Source organism: Rhinoraja longicauda, chromosome 1, assembly GCF_053455715.1.
Source record: "Rhinoraja longicauda isolate Sanriku21f chromosome 1, sRhiLon1.1, whole genome shotgun sequence".
Taxonomy (NCBI): Eukaryota; Metazoa; Chordata; class Chondrichthyes; order Rajiformes; family Arhynchobatidae; genus Rhinoraja; species Rhinoraja longicauda.
In genome coordinates, this window is record NC_135953.1 from 15726732 (window position 1) to 15741373 (window position 14642).

The following is a 14642-nucleotide window of genomic DNA, read 5'->3' on the forward strand; positions in this document are numbered from 1 at the left end:
CCCAGCCAATTAACCTACAAACCTGTACGTCTTTGGGAGAAAACCGAAGATCTCGGAGAAAACCCACGCAGGTCACGGGGAGAACGTACAAACTCCGTACAGTCGGCGCCCGTAGTCAGGATCGAACCTGAGTCTCCGGCGCTGCATTCGCTGTAAGGCAGCAACTCTACCGCTGCGCCACCGTGCCGCATTTTCTTCTCATCTGTTATAAGGTGATTGAACCATCCTATCAACAACTAGAGAGCTGTCCTGATCTACAATCTACCCCATTGGAGACCTTCTAACTATCTTTAACTGGAATTTATCTTGCACTAAACGTTATTGCCTTTATCCTGTACCTGTATACTGTTGACGGCTTGATTGTAATCATGTATGCCGACTGGATAGCATGCAACAAAGAAGCTTTTCACTGTACCTCGGTACACGTGACAATAATAAACTAAGCTAAACTAATTCTACATATCTCATTTCTTTCTCTACTTTCCTTCCTTTTCAGGGAGGCAACCAACCTGGCAAAGCATTCGCAAAGAACCAGGTAGTGTAAGGCTAGAGCTACTGCCTTACAGCGCCAGAGACCCAGGTACTATCCTGACTGTGGGTGCTTGTCTGTATAGAGTTTGTACCTTCTCCCCGTGTCCTGCCTGGCTTTTCTCCGAGATCTTCGGTTTCCTCGCACACGCCAGAAACGTACAGGTTTGTAGGTTAATTGGCTTGGTATAAATGTAAAATTGTCCCTAATGTGTGCAGGGCAGTGTTAATGTGCGGGGACTGCTGGTCGGTGTGGACTCAGTGGGCCTGTTTCCGTGATGTATCTCTAAACTAACCTGAACTAAATACTGACAGAGACATTGCTTCACCCTGATATGCCATCAGTTCAGCCATGGACCAATTTAAGTTGAGAATAATAGCACAAATAATATTGCACATCCTCTAAATATTCTACTGCACCAGCTTCTGGCCCAGTATTGTGAATGTACCAGCGTTGTCACAAGTCTTTTGTTGGAAGCTATATGATATATAATTAACAGGGGATGATAATGGAACTGATTTGATATTAATGCCAGGCAGCTCAATCTCCAAGTACAACATTGATTGACCAATTAATCAGACCATAATGCTTTAACATCAAATACACTGACAACTTAATTAAAGTCAACGTACTCTGGGGAAATAGATTTTCTGCTGAAGAACACACACAGCTTACAAAAATGTTTAATTGCTGGCCTTCTTCCTGCTGTATAGGCAGTGTCTTTAGTTCAGAATATAATGCTTTGGGTTTATTTCCTGCATTTTCTCCTTTCTTTTAAAGATGGCCTTAATTCTCACCCCACATTTTGCAGAGTGCTTGGCAATCTACTACCTAAAATCTGAATATGATGTGCTAAGAAAAAAGGATTTGCTAAACAATCTACTTGATATCACCTGCAAACCGAACAAATTGTGGATTATTTCTAAACCCATTAAAGAAAGACACAGAGTACTGGACTAACTCAGTGGGACAGGCAGCATCTCTGCAGAACACACAGGTTCTCCAGGTTTTGCTTACAAAGTAAACAAACCTGAGGTAGGCACTATCACCGAAGATAGACACAGAATGCTGGAGTAACTCAGTGGGACGGGCAGCATCTCTGGAGAGAAGGAATGGGTGACATTTCGGGCCGAGACACTTCTTCAGACTGTCCAATGTTTAAAAGACTATCGCACGATCACAATGTACTCTTACAATGTTTAAAAGACATTTGGACATGTACATGGATAGGATAGGTTTAGAAGGAAATGGGCCAAATGCAGACAGGTTTAGTTTAGTTTTTTAGTTCAGTTTAGTTTAGAGATACAGCGCTATTAGAATTGAATCCAGTCTAGGCTAGGTCATGCAATCTATTGAATTGAATCGAATTGAATACTTTTATTGTCACATATGACAAGTCACAGTAAAGTTCTTTGTTTGCATACCCAAGGTATGCAAATAGTCGCCACATAAAGGGCATTGACAAAGTTACAAAGTTTCCCGCACCAGAACCACCCTTGTTCTTCCCCTGATCTCCCTCCTCCCCCTCCCCCCCCCCCCCCCCCCCCCCCCATGCCGGTCCCTCCAAGCAGAATCGTCCATTGTTGCCGGCGGCGCGCTCTCCTACTCCCGCGTGGCCCGTCTTCGACCGCCAGTGCCGTCAACGACCGCCAACCCCCCCCTGCGGCCTCATGCTGTGAGTCGTTTAGTTCCACAGTGAGCATGAATGAACAAAGAAACATAGAAACATAGAAAGTAGGTGCAGGAGTAGGCCATTTGGCCCTTCAAGCCTACACCACCATTCAATATGATCATGGCTGATCATCCAAAATCAGTACCCCGTTCCTGCTTTTTCCCCATATTCCTTGATTCCCTAAGAGCTAAATTTAACTCTCTCTTGAAAAACATCCTGTGAATTAGCCTCCACTGCCTTCTGCGGCAGAATTCCTCAAATTTGGACTCCTCCAAAACCAGGGGTCACAGTTTAAGAATAAGGGGTAGGTAATTTAGGACTGAGATGAGGAAAAACTTTTTCACCCAGAGAGTTGTGAATCTGAGTCGGATGCAGGTTCACACGCATAGAAGGAACAGCACTATAACCGACAATCTGAGCAGCTGACAGAACATGTTTGTGTTAATTGAAAGACCAGAGTTGGGTTCGCAAGTGTGTGGAGTAGACAGATTTTAGAAGGGCTTCACGCTGAATGTTCTGGCGATGTAAGCATCAAGGCAATAGCCTGGAGTTTTGTTTATTGGCTGAGATTAGACAGAGATATGAAGGAGAGTGGGGACAAGTGTGCCATCTGTCGACACTGCAGAATCCCCCTTTTGAAACAAATTGCTGCAGATGCAGGAAATCTAAACAAAATCAAAAACTACCGGAAACATTCAGCAGATTTAGGTTTAAGTTTATCATTGATACAGTGAATGGTTCTATTCTAGTCCCTGCCTCAAGTACCTCCTTTGGCAGCTTATTCCGTACACCCACCACCCACTGTCCTGCCGTCTCCTCCCATTTCCAGCTTTGTCCCGCTTACTACAATAATCTGATGGCAAAACATCACCCGTCTGTTCCCTCCACAGATGATGCCGGACCTGCTGAGTTACTCCAGCACTTTTTGATTTGCTCAAGATTCCAACATCTCCAGTTCCTTCTGTCTCAGAACATTGGAAATGGTCAGGCTACAACCGTGGAGAATGAAATGTGCGTAATGTTTCAGAATTCACTCTGATTCTCTCTCCAGCAATGCTGCCTGACCTGTTGGGTATTAAGAGCATTCATTTTCAGGGCCTGAAGAAGGGTTTCAACCTGAAACGTCACCCATTCCTTCTCTCCAGAGATGCTGTCTGAGTTACTCCAGAAATTTATGTCTACCTTTCATTTACTTTAGATTAGTATGTTGTCAAATGTACCTAGCTAGGTACAGTGAAAAGCTTGAAACCAGTCAGTGGAAGGACAATAAATGATTACAATTGAACCATCCACGGTGTACAACTACATGATAAAGGGAATAATGTGAATAATGTTTAGTGCAAGATAAAGTCTGATTAAAGATAGTCCGTGGGTCTCAATGAGGTGGATAGTAGCTCAGGACTCCGCTTTAGTAGCTGGTAGGATGGTTCAGTTGCCTGATAATAACTGGGAAGAAACTGTCCCTGAATATGGAGGTGTCCGTTTAAAAAATTCTATATCTTTTGCCTGATGGGATAGGGGAGAAAAGGGATGGCTGGGATGAGACATCCTTGATTATGCTGGTGGCCTTGCAGAAGATGCATGAAGAGTACATGGGGTCAATGTAAGGGAGATTGGTTTGGGTGATGGTCTGGGCCACATCCACAATTCTCTGCAATTTCTCGTGGTCTTGGATGGAGCTGATCCCAAACCCTGCGGTGATGGATACCAATGAAATGCTTGCTCCTGCTCACCTGTAGAAGTTGGTGAGAGCCGTTGGGGACATGCTGAATGTCCTAAGCTTTTTAAGGAATTAGAGGCGTTGTTGCTTCAATATGGGTGGTCCTCTTCGGATCGTTCACCTTGTTGTGATGAAGAGGCTTGCGTGCCCCCATGATTCCGAGAGCGATGCCGTTGGAAGCACCAGCTTCTGGTAGGGCGGTTAGGTCAAGGATGAGGGTCCAGACTAAGAACGATCCAACCTACAAGACCTCAACGGTGGACCAGGCGGACAAGTCAAGTCAAGTCAAATCAATTTTACTTGTATAACACATTTAAACACAACCCACGTTAACCAAAGTGCTGTACATCAGTGCAGGTACTAAAAAAAGAACATACAATAGCACAAAACCCTAACAACACAGACATAAACAGTTATCAGCGCCCCCTCAGAGGGCCTCAAACGCTAGGGAATAGAATTAGGTTTTGAGCCTGGACTTAAAGGAGTCGATGGAGGGGGCAGTTCTGATGGGGAGAGGGATGTTGTTCCACAGTCTAGGAGCTGCAACCGCAAAAGCGCGGTCACCCCTGAGCTTAAGCCTAGACCGCGGGATAGTGAGTAGCCCCAAGTCGGCCGACCTGAGGGACCTGGAGTTTGAGTGGTGGGTTAGACGATTTTTGATATGGGAGGGGGGGGGGGGGGGTGCAAGCCCATTTAGGGCTTTGTATGCAAATAGGAAGAGCTTAAAATCGTTTCTGTACCGATCTGGGAGCCAATGGAGAGAGGCCAGAATCGGGGTTGTCTTGAACTCAAAGTTATCTTGAACTCAACGGCTGTGAAGGCAGATGAAGGCTGCCACAGATCTATCAGCTCCAATCGTCTTGGTTCCTTGCCATTGGAATTAGTTGATTGATTTGTGAAGGACCGTGTGCTTCTTGGAGTGCAACATCAAGTACACGTTAAACAAACACATGCACAGGCGTCTTCGTTCTGACATTGGAACATAGACCATTCATCCTCGATCTCCAGGGATAGTAACGACGAATATGGGTGGCCCAGGACAAGTTGTTGGCGATATTTACTCTTAGGAATTTGAACCTTTCGACCACCTCTACCTCGGCATCGTCAATGCCTACTGGAGTATTCACTTCCTGAGGAAAGACATTCTTGCCATAGAGGGAGTACAGAGAAGGTTCACCAGATTGATTCCTGGGATGGCAGGACTTTCATATGAAGAAAGACTGGATAGACTCGGCTTGTACTCGCTGGAATTTAGAAGATTGAGGGGGGATCTTATAGAAACTTACAAAATTCTTAAGGGGTTGGACAGGCTAGATGCAGGAAGATTGTTCCCGATGTTGGGGAAGCCCAGAATAAGGGGTCACAGTTTAAGGATAAGGGGGAAGTCTTTTAGGACCGAGATGAGAAAGTTTTTTTTCATACAGAGAATGGTGAATCTGTGGAATTCTCTGCCACAGAAGGTAGTTTAGGCCAGTTCATTGGCTATATTTAAGAGGGAGTTAGATGTGGCCCTTGTGGCTAAAGGGATCAGGGGGTATGCAGAGAAGGCAGGTACGGGATACTGAGTTGAATGATCAGCAATGATCATATTGAATGGCGGTGCAGGCTCGAAGGGCCGAATGGCCTACTCCAGTACCTATTTTCTATGTTTCTATGTTTCTACAACGCCAGAGACCTGTGTTCGATCCTGACTACGGGTGCTGCCTGTACAGAGTATGTAAGTTCTCCCTGTGACTGCGTGGGTTTTCTCATGGGAGGTCCTCTGGTTTCCTCCCACATTCCAAAGAAGTGCAGTGTTTGCTGGTTAATTGGCTTCTGTAATTTGCCCCCTCGCATGTAGGATGTGTAAGTGCAATAACGTAGAATGAGAGTGAACGGGTGATCGATGGAGAGCGTGGACCCGGTGGGCCGAAGGGCCTGCTTCCACACTGTATCTCTAAACTAAACTCTATGCTGGTGCTCTTCTCTATCCTCTAGCTTCTGACGTGACTGATCTCAGCAGGAACAAACATGGGGGCTGCAATGATGGGCTTCAGCTGGGTTTAAGTGCCAGTTCCTGCTGATGACTGCTGCCAGAAGGTGTTCGACAGTGTCAGCTCCCAGGAATATCTCAAGATAGACTCAAAATGCTGGAGTAACTCAGCGGGTCAGGCAGCATCTCTGAAGAACACGGATAGATGACGTTTTGGGTCTGAAGAAGGGGTCCGACCTAAAATATCACCTTTCCATTTTTCCAGAGATGCTGTCTGATTCACTGAGTTACTCCAGCATTTTGTGTCTATCTCTTGGTATAAACCAGCGTCTGCAGTTCCTTGTTATTACATATACCCAGGAATTGGATGATAGAACAAGAGACCAAGATCCATCCAGTTCACGTTTGGCGATCCAAGTGGTCTTACAGTGCATTCATTGTCAAGGCACTGGCTGAATGTGCTGGTAGTCAACAAGTAAAGTCAAGCACAATAGCACACCTGTGGAGTTGCTGCCTCACAGCATCAGGGACTCGAGTTTGATCCTGAACTCCGGTGCTGTCTGTGTGGAGTTTGCACGTTCTCCCGGCAACCACATTGGGTTTCCTACGGGTGCTCCTCCCGCATTGGGTCTCCTCCCGCATCCCAAAGATGTGTGGGTTTGGAGGTTCATTGGTCTCTGTAAAATTGTCCCCTGTGTGTAGGATGAGAAAGTGGGATAACATAGAACTAGTGTGAACGGGTGATCGATGGTTGGCGTGGGCTCGCTCGGTGGTCCAAGGGGTATGTTTCCGTGCTGGAGTAGCTCAGCGGGTCAGGCAGCATCTCACTGACCCACTGAGTTACTCCAGCATTTTGTGTCTACCTTCAATTTAGACCAGCATCTGCAGTTTTTTCCTACACATGTTCTCCCCGTGACCGTGTGGGTTTTCTCGTGGGAGGTCCTCTGGTTTCCTCCCACATTCCAAAGAAGTGCAGCGTTTGTTGGTTAATTGACTTCCGTAATTTGCCCCCTCGCATGTAGGATGTGAAAGTGCAATAACGTGGAATGAGAGTGTACGGGTGATCGATGGAGAGCGTGGACCCGGTGGGCCGAAGGGCCTGCTTCCACGCTGTATCTCTAAACTAAACTCTATGCTGGTGCTCTTCTCTATCCTCTAGCTTTTGACGTGACTGATCTCAGCAGGTACAAACATGGGGGCTGCAATGATGGGCTTCAGCTGGGTTTCAGTGCCAGTTCCTGCTGATGACTGCTGCCAGAAGGTGCTTGACAGTGTCAGCTCCCAGGAATTTCTCAAGATCGACTCAAAATGCTGGAGTAACTCAACGGGTCAGGCAGCATCCCTGAAGAACATGGATAGGTGACGTTTTGGGTCTGAAGTAGGGTTCCGACCCAAAATATCACCTTTCCATTTTTCCAGAGATGCTGTCTGATTCACTGCGTTACTCCAGCATTTTGTGTCTATCTCTTGGTATAAACCAGCGTCTGCAGTTCCTTGTTATTACATATACCCAGGAATTGGATGATAGAACAAGAGACCAAGATCCATCCAGTTCATGTTTGGCGATCCAAGTGGTCTTACAGTGCATTCATTGTCAAGGCACTGGCTGAATGTGCTGGTAGTCAACAAGTATAGTCAAGCACAATAGCGCAACTGTGGAGTTGCTGCCTCACAGCGCCTGGGACTCGGGTTTGATCCTGAACTCCGGTGCTGTCTGTGTGGAGTTTGCACATTCTCCCGGCAACCACATTGGGTTTCCTACGGGTGCTCCTCCCGCATTGGGTCTCCTCCCGCATCCCAAAGATGTGTGGGTTTGGAGGTTCATTGTTCTCTGTAAAATTGTCCCCTGTGTGTAGGATGAGAAAGTGGGATAAAATAGAACTAGTGTGAATGGGTGATCGATGGTTGGCGTGGGCTCGCTCGGTGGTCCCAGGGGCATGTTTCCGTGCTGGAGTAGCTCAGCGGGTCACACTGACCCTCTGAGTTACTCCAGCATTTTGTGTCTACCTTCGATTTAGACCAGCATCTGCAGTTTTTTTTCCTACACATGTTTCCATGCTGTATCTTTCAATTAATCAATCAATATTGCAAGCCTGGCCTCTTAATTCCAGATTTATTTAATGAACTGAATTAAAAATTCCCAGCTGCGGTGGAGATCTCCTGTCTCTGGATCGATAGTTCAGATTTTGATCGATAGTGTGCCCCTGCACATTAGACTAGTAAATTAACCACACTAACATTCCTATTTACACAGTGACTGATCAATAGTCCTGTCCCTACATTACCTCATTCATTGATTGCCAGCTTCTCCAATCTGCTGTCTTTCTTATGGCAATGGTAATGTGAATAAAAGTGCAGGCACACCAATAATTTATAAAATGGCAATATTCGATTTTTTAGAGATACAGTGCGGAAACAGGCCCTTCGGCCCACCGAGTCCGCGCCGCCCAGCGATCCCCGCACATTAACACAATCCTACACCCACTAGGGACAATTTTTTTTTACATTCACCCAGTCAATTAACCTACATACCTGCACATCTTTGGAGTGTGGGAGGAAACCGAAGATCTCGGAGAAAACCCACGCAGGTCACGGGGAGAACGTACAAACTCCGTACAGTACAGCGCCCGTAGTCAGGATCGAACCTGAGTCTCCGGCGCTGCATTCGCTGTAAGGCAGCAACTCTACCGCTGCGCCACCGTGCCGCCCTGGGTTTATCAATGTCACGTGTGCTGAGGTACACTGATGAGCTTTGTCTTGCATGCTATCCAAAGGAATCTGAAATACCACACATAGATGCAATCAGTTCAAACTCAAGTACAATAGAAAGAATATAGCTCTCAGCATTGTAGATTGCAGGGCATCAGTTCCTTAGACAAGACAGACAATGTATAATTACAATGAGGCAGGCATAGCTGGGGCCCATGCGAGTGCCCATAGCTACGCCTTTTATTTGGAGCAAGTGGGAGGAATCGAAGGAGAAATTGTTAAGAGTAAGGATAAACTCCGCTAGGCAGAGCAGAGTGTTAGTCGAGGGAAATTTGCTGGTTCTGTGGTCGAGAAAGAAATGGAGGGCTGTAAGGCCTTCCTGGTGGGGGATGGAGGTGTAGAGTGACTGAGTCTGGTCTCGACCCGAAGCATCACCTGTTCCGTTTCTCCAGAGATGCTATCTGACTCGCTGAGTTACTCCAGCTTTTCGAGTCTATCTTCAGTTCCTTAGACAAAGTCCACAATGGGCTAGAGGTGAATCAAACTATACCCGAGCACATGGAAGGACCATTCAGAAGCCTTTAAACATATCTTGTAATGATCAGCCATCAAATTCTACAATTTATTATTCATCGTATCAGTGAAGCTGTTTCATGCGAGCTGTTTTGAACAGGCATTCACTCAGGTTAAGTGTTGGTTAAGAGCTGTTGCCAATAAATTGGAGTCAAACGTAGTCCTTGCTGTCAAGGTATTCCAGTGATGAGTTTAGGGCCACGGAGATTAGCTTTTAGTTTTAGAGATACAGCACGTAAACAGGCCCTTCGGCCCACCAAGTCCACGCTGACCAGCGATCCCCGCACACTAACATTATCCTACACATTAGGGACAATTTACAATTATACCAAGCTAATTAACCTGCAAACCTGTAGGAAGGGACTGCAGATGCTGGTTTAAACCGAAGAAAGACACAAAATGCTGGAGTAACTCAGCGGGACAGGCACCATCTCTGGAGAGAAGGAATGGGTGACGTTTCAGGTCAAGACCCTTCTTCAGACTAGAGTCAGGGGAAAGGGAAACGGATATAGACGTGAAGTAGAGAGATGTAGAACAAATTAATGAAAGATATGCAAATAAAATAACGATGATAAAGGAAGCAGGCCATAGTTAGCTGTTTGCTGGGTGGGAATGAGAACCTGGTGCGACTTGGGTGGGGGAGGAATGGAGAAAATATAGACTGGGCGATCGTTTCACTGAACACCTTCGCTCAGTCCGCATGGATCTACCTGATCTCCCAGTTGCCAAACACTTTAATTCCCCTTCCCATTCCCTCACTGATCCTTCTGTCCGAGGCCTCCTCCATTGTCAGAGTGAAGCTAAACGCAAATTGGAGGAACGGCATCTCATACTTCGCTTGGGCAGCTCACAGCCCAGTGGTAGGACGATTGATTTCTCTAACTTCAAGTAACCCCGGCATTCAATAGACAATAGACAATAGGTGCAGGAGGAGGCCATTCGGCCCTTGGAGCCAGCACCGCCATTCAATGTGATCATGGCTGATCATTCTCAATCAGTACCCCGTTCCTGCCTTCTCCCCATACCCCCTGACTCCGCTATCCTTAAGAGCTCTATACAGCTCTCTCTTGAATGCATTCAGAGAATTGGCCTCCACTGCCTTCTGAGGCAGAGAATTTCACAGATTCACAACTCTCTGGCTGAAAAAGTTTTTCCTCATCTCAGTTCTAAATGGCCTACGCCTTATTCTTAAACTGTGGCCCCTTGTTCTGGACTCCCCCAACATTGGGAACATGTTTCCTGCCTCTAACGTGTCCAACTCCTTAATAATCTTATTCGTTTCGATAAGATCTCCTTTCATCCTTCTAAATTCCAGTGTATACAAGCCTAGTCGCTCCAGTCTTTCAACATATGATAGTCCCGCCATTCCAGGAATTAACCTAGTAAACCTACGCTGTACGCCCTCAATACGCTGCACACCCTCTCTCTCCATCAGTAGCTACCATCAAGCATTGTAGTGAAGGTTTACATTTATTGTCAGTCAGTGCCTCAGAATATTCTTGATTATTTTCTCTCCAAGTGTAGAACATTGCAAAGCGCCACATTGAATTTTATCTGACATCTGTCCTCTCAAATTCAAAATGTATTTTCAAATCCTCCTGTAGCTTATTCTGTTCAGCTTCACCGTCCGCTGTCTTCATTAGCTTTGTATTATATACAGGCGGATCCACTAGTGACCCGCGACTGCAGGTCATTAATGAAGACATTCACTATGTTGTTCCCTGTGGGATTTCAATGCTAATGCCGCCAAGCCTGATCACACCCATGCAACATCACACCAGGGTAATGATGTGCCAAATAGTTCGTAGCCACGGTTAACATTTTTCACCAACTCCCTTCCACCGTTGCATTCTCTCCCTCTGCTTCCCAAGGAAGTGAATCAAAGACATTACTGCCGGCTCCACACTCACCTAACAACACACATTGAATCGTGGAGTCATACAGAGAAAAGGGAGGGGGAGAGGTTTATGGAGGGAATTCCAAGAATGGACAGAAGACCAGTGGCCTAAGGTACAGTGAAAAGTTTTTGTTGCGTTCTATCCAGCCAGCAGAAAGACAATACATGATTACAATCGAGCCATTTACAGATACATGATAATGGGAATTAGGAATAGAGATTTAAGAGTGTGGAGCGATTGTAATATGTGTTTGTAGATCTGCTTCGGTTGGGCGCTATCTTGGAAGGAACCAACGTGTAGAGGAACCAACAAGAGAGCAAGCTATTCTAGACTGGGTATTGAGTAATGAGGAAGAGTTAGTTAGCAGTCTTGATGTGCGTGGCCCCTTGGGCAAGAGTGACCATAATATGGTTGAGTTCTTCATTAGGATGGAGAGTGACTTAGTTAATTCAGAAACAACGGTTCTGAACTTAAGGAAAGGTAACTTTGAGGGCATGAGACGTGAATTGGCCAAGATAGACTGGCAATTGATTCTTAAAGGGTTGACAGTGGATATGCAATGGAAGGCATTTAAAGACCACATGGATGAACTACAACAATTGTTCATCCCAGTTTGGCAAAAGAATAAATCAGGGAAGGTAGTGCATCCGTGGCTGACAAGGGAGATTAGGGATAGTATCAAAACAAAAGATGAAGCGTACAAATTAGTAAGAAAAAGCAGCCTACCAGAGGACTGGGAGAAATTCAGTCCAGCAGAGGAGGACAAAGGGCTTAATTAGGAAAGGGAAAATAGATTATGAAAGAAAACTGGCAGGGAACATAAAAACTGACTGCAAAAGCTTTTATAGATATGTGAAGAGAAAAAGATTACTTAAAACAAATGTAGGTCCCTTGCAGTCAGAAACAGGTGAATTGATCTTGGGGAACAAGGACATGGCAGACCAATTGAATAACTACTTTGGTTCTGTCTTCACTAAGGAGGACATAAATAATCTGCCGGAAATAGCAGGGGACCGGGGGTCTAATGAGAGGGAGGAACTGAGTGAAATCCAGGTTAGTCGGGAAGTGGTGTTAGGTAAATTGAATGGATTAAAGGCCAATAAATCCCCAGGGCCAGATAGGCTGCATCCCAGAGTGCTTAAGGAGGTAGCTCCAGAAATAGTGGATGCATTAGTGATAATTTTTCAAAACCTGGATTCTGGAGTAGTTCCTGAGGATTGGAAGGTAGCTAATGTAACCACACTTTTCAAAAAGGGAGGGAGAGAGAAAACGGGGAATTACAGACCAGTTAGTCTAACATCGGTAGTGGGGAAAATGCTAGAGTTAGTTATTAAAGATGGGATAGCAGCATATTTGGAAAGTGGTGAAATCATTGGACAAAGTCAGCATGGATTCATGAAAGGTAAATCATGTCTGACGAATCATAGAATTTTTCGAGGATGTAACTAGTAGAGTGGATAAAGGAGAACCAGTGGATGTGTTATATCTGGACTTCCAGAAGGCTTTCGACAAGGTCCCACATAAGAGATTAGTATGCAAACTTAAAGCACAGGGTATTGTGGGTTCAGTATTGATGTGGATAGAGAACTGGCTGGCAGACAGGAAGCAAAGACTAGGAATAAACGGGGCCTTTTCAGAATGGCAGGCAGTGACTAGTGGGGTACCGCAAGGCTCAGTGCTGAGACCCCAGCTATTTACAATATATATTAATGATTTGGACGAGGGAATTGAATGCAACATCTCCAAGTTTGCGGATGACACGAAGCTGGGGGGCAGTGTTAGCTGTGAGGAGGATGCTAGGAGGCTGCAACGTGACTTGGATAGGTTAGGTGAGTGGGCAAAGGCATGGCAGATGCAGTATAATGTGGATGAATGTGAGGTTATCCACTTTGGTGGCAAGAACAGGAAAGCAGACTATTACCTGAATAGACAATAGACAATAGACAATAGGTGCAGGAGTAGGCCATTCAGCCCTTCGAGCCAGCACCGCCATTCAATGCGATCATGGCTGATCACTCTCAATCAGTACCCCGTTCCTGCCTTCTCCCCATACCCCCTCACTACACTATCCTTAAAAGCTCTATCCAGCTCTCTCTTGAAAGCATCCAACGAACTGGCCTCCACTGCCTTCTGAGGCCAAGAATTCCACACCTTCACCACTCTCTGACTGAAAAAGTTCTTCCTCATCTCCGTTCTAAATGGCCTACCCCTTATTCTTAAACTGTGGCCCCTTGTTCTGGACTCCCCCAACATTGGGAACATGTTTCCTGCCTCTAATGTGTCCAATCCCCTAATTATCTTATATGTTTCAATAAGATCCCCCCTCATCCTTCTAAATTCCAGTGTATACAAGCCTAATTGCTCCAGCCTTTCAACATACGACAGTCCCGCCATTCCGGGAATTAACCTAGTGAACCTACGCTTCACGCCCTCAATAGCAAGAATATCCTTCCTCAAATTTGGAGACCAAAACTGCACACAGTACTCCAGGTGCGGTCTCACCAGGGCCCGGTACAACTGTAGGAGGACAATGAATGGTGGCTAATTAGGAGAAGGGGAGATGCAACGAGACCTGGGTGTCGTGATACACCAGTCATTGAAAGTAGGCATGCAGGTGCAGCAGGCAGTGAAGAAAGCGAATGGTATGTTGGCATTCATAGTGAGGGGATTTGAGTATAGGAACAGGGAGGTTCTGCTGCAGTTGTACAGGGCATTGGTGAGACCTCACCTGGAGTATTGCATACAGTTTTGGTCTCCTAATCTGAGGAAAGACATTCTTGCCATAGAGGGAGTACAGAGAAGGTTCACCAGATTGAGTCCTGGGATGGCAGGACTTTGATATGAAGAAAGACTGGATAGACTCGGTTTGTACTCGCTGGAATTTAGAAGATTGAGGGGGGATCTTATAGAAACTTACAAAATTCTTAAGGGATTGGACAGACTAGATGCAGGAAGATTGTTCCCGATGTTGGGGAAGTCCAGAACAAGGGGTCACAGTTTAAGGATAAGGGGGAATTCTTTTAGGACCGAGATGAGAACGTTTTTTTTCACACAGAGAGTGGTGAATCTGTGGAATTCTCTGCCACAGAAGGTAGTTGAGGCCAGTTCATTGGCTATATTTGTTTAAAAAAGGTTCTAAAAAAGGTGCCTTTGTTTAAAAAAGGTTCTAAAAGTAAACCTAGCAATTATAGACCTGTTAGTTTGACGTCTGTGGTGGGAAAATTAATGGAAAAGATACTTAGGGACAATATATATAATCACATGGATAAACAAGGCCTGATTAGAAACAGTCAACATGGATTTGTGCCTGGAAGGTCATGTTTGACTAATCTTCTTGAATTTTTTGAAGAGGTTACCAGGGAAATTGATAAGGGCAAGGCTGTGGATGTTGTCTATATGGACTTCAGTAAGGCATTTGACAAGGTTCCACATGGAAGGTTGATTAAGAAGGTTAAATCGTTGGGTATTAATAGTGAGGTTGCAAGATGGATTCAACAATGGCTGAATGGGAGATACCATAGGGTAATGGTTGACAACTGTATGTCAGGTTGGAGGCCAGTGTCTAGTGG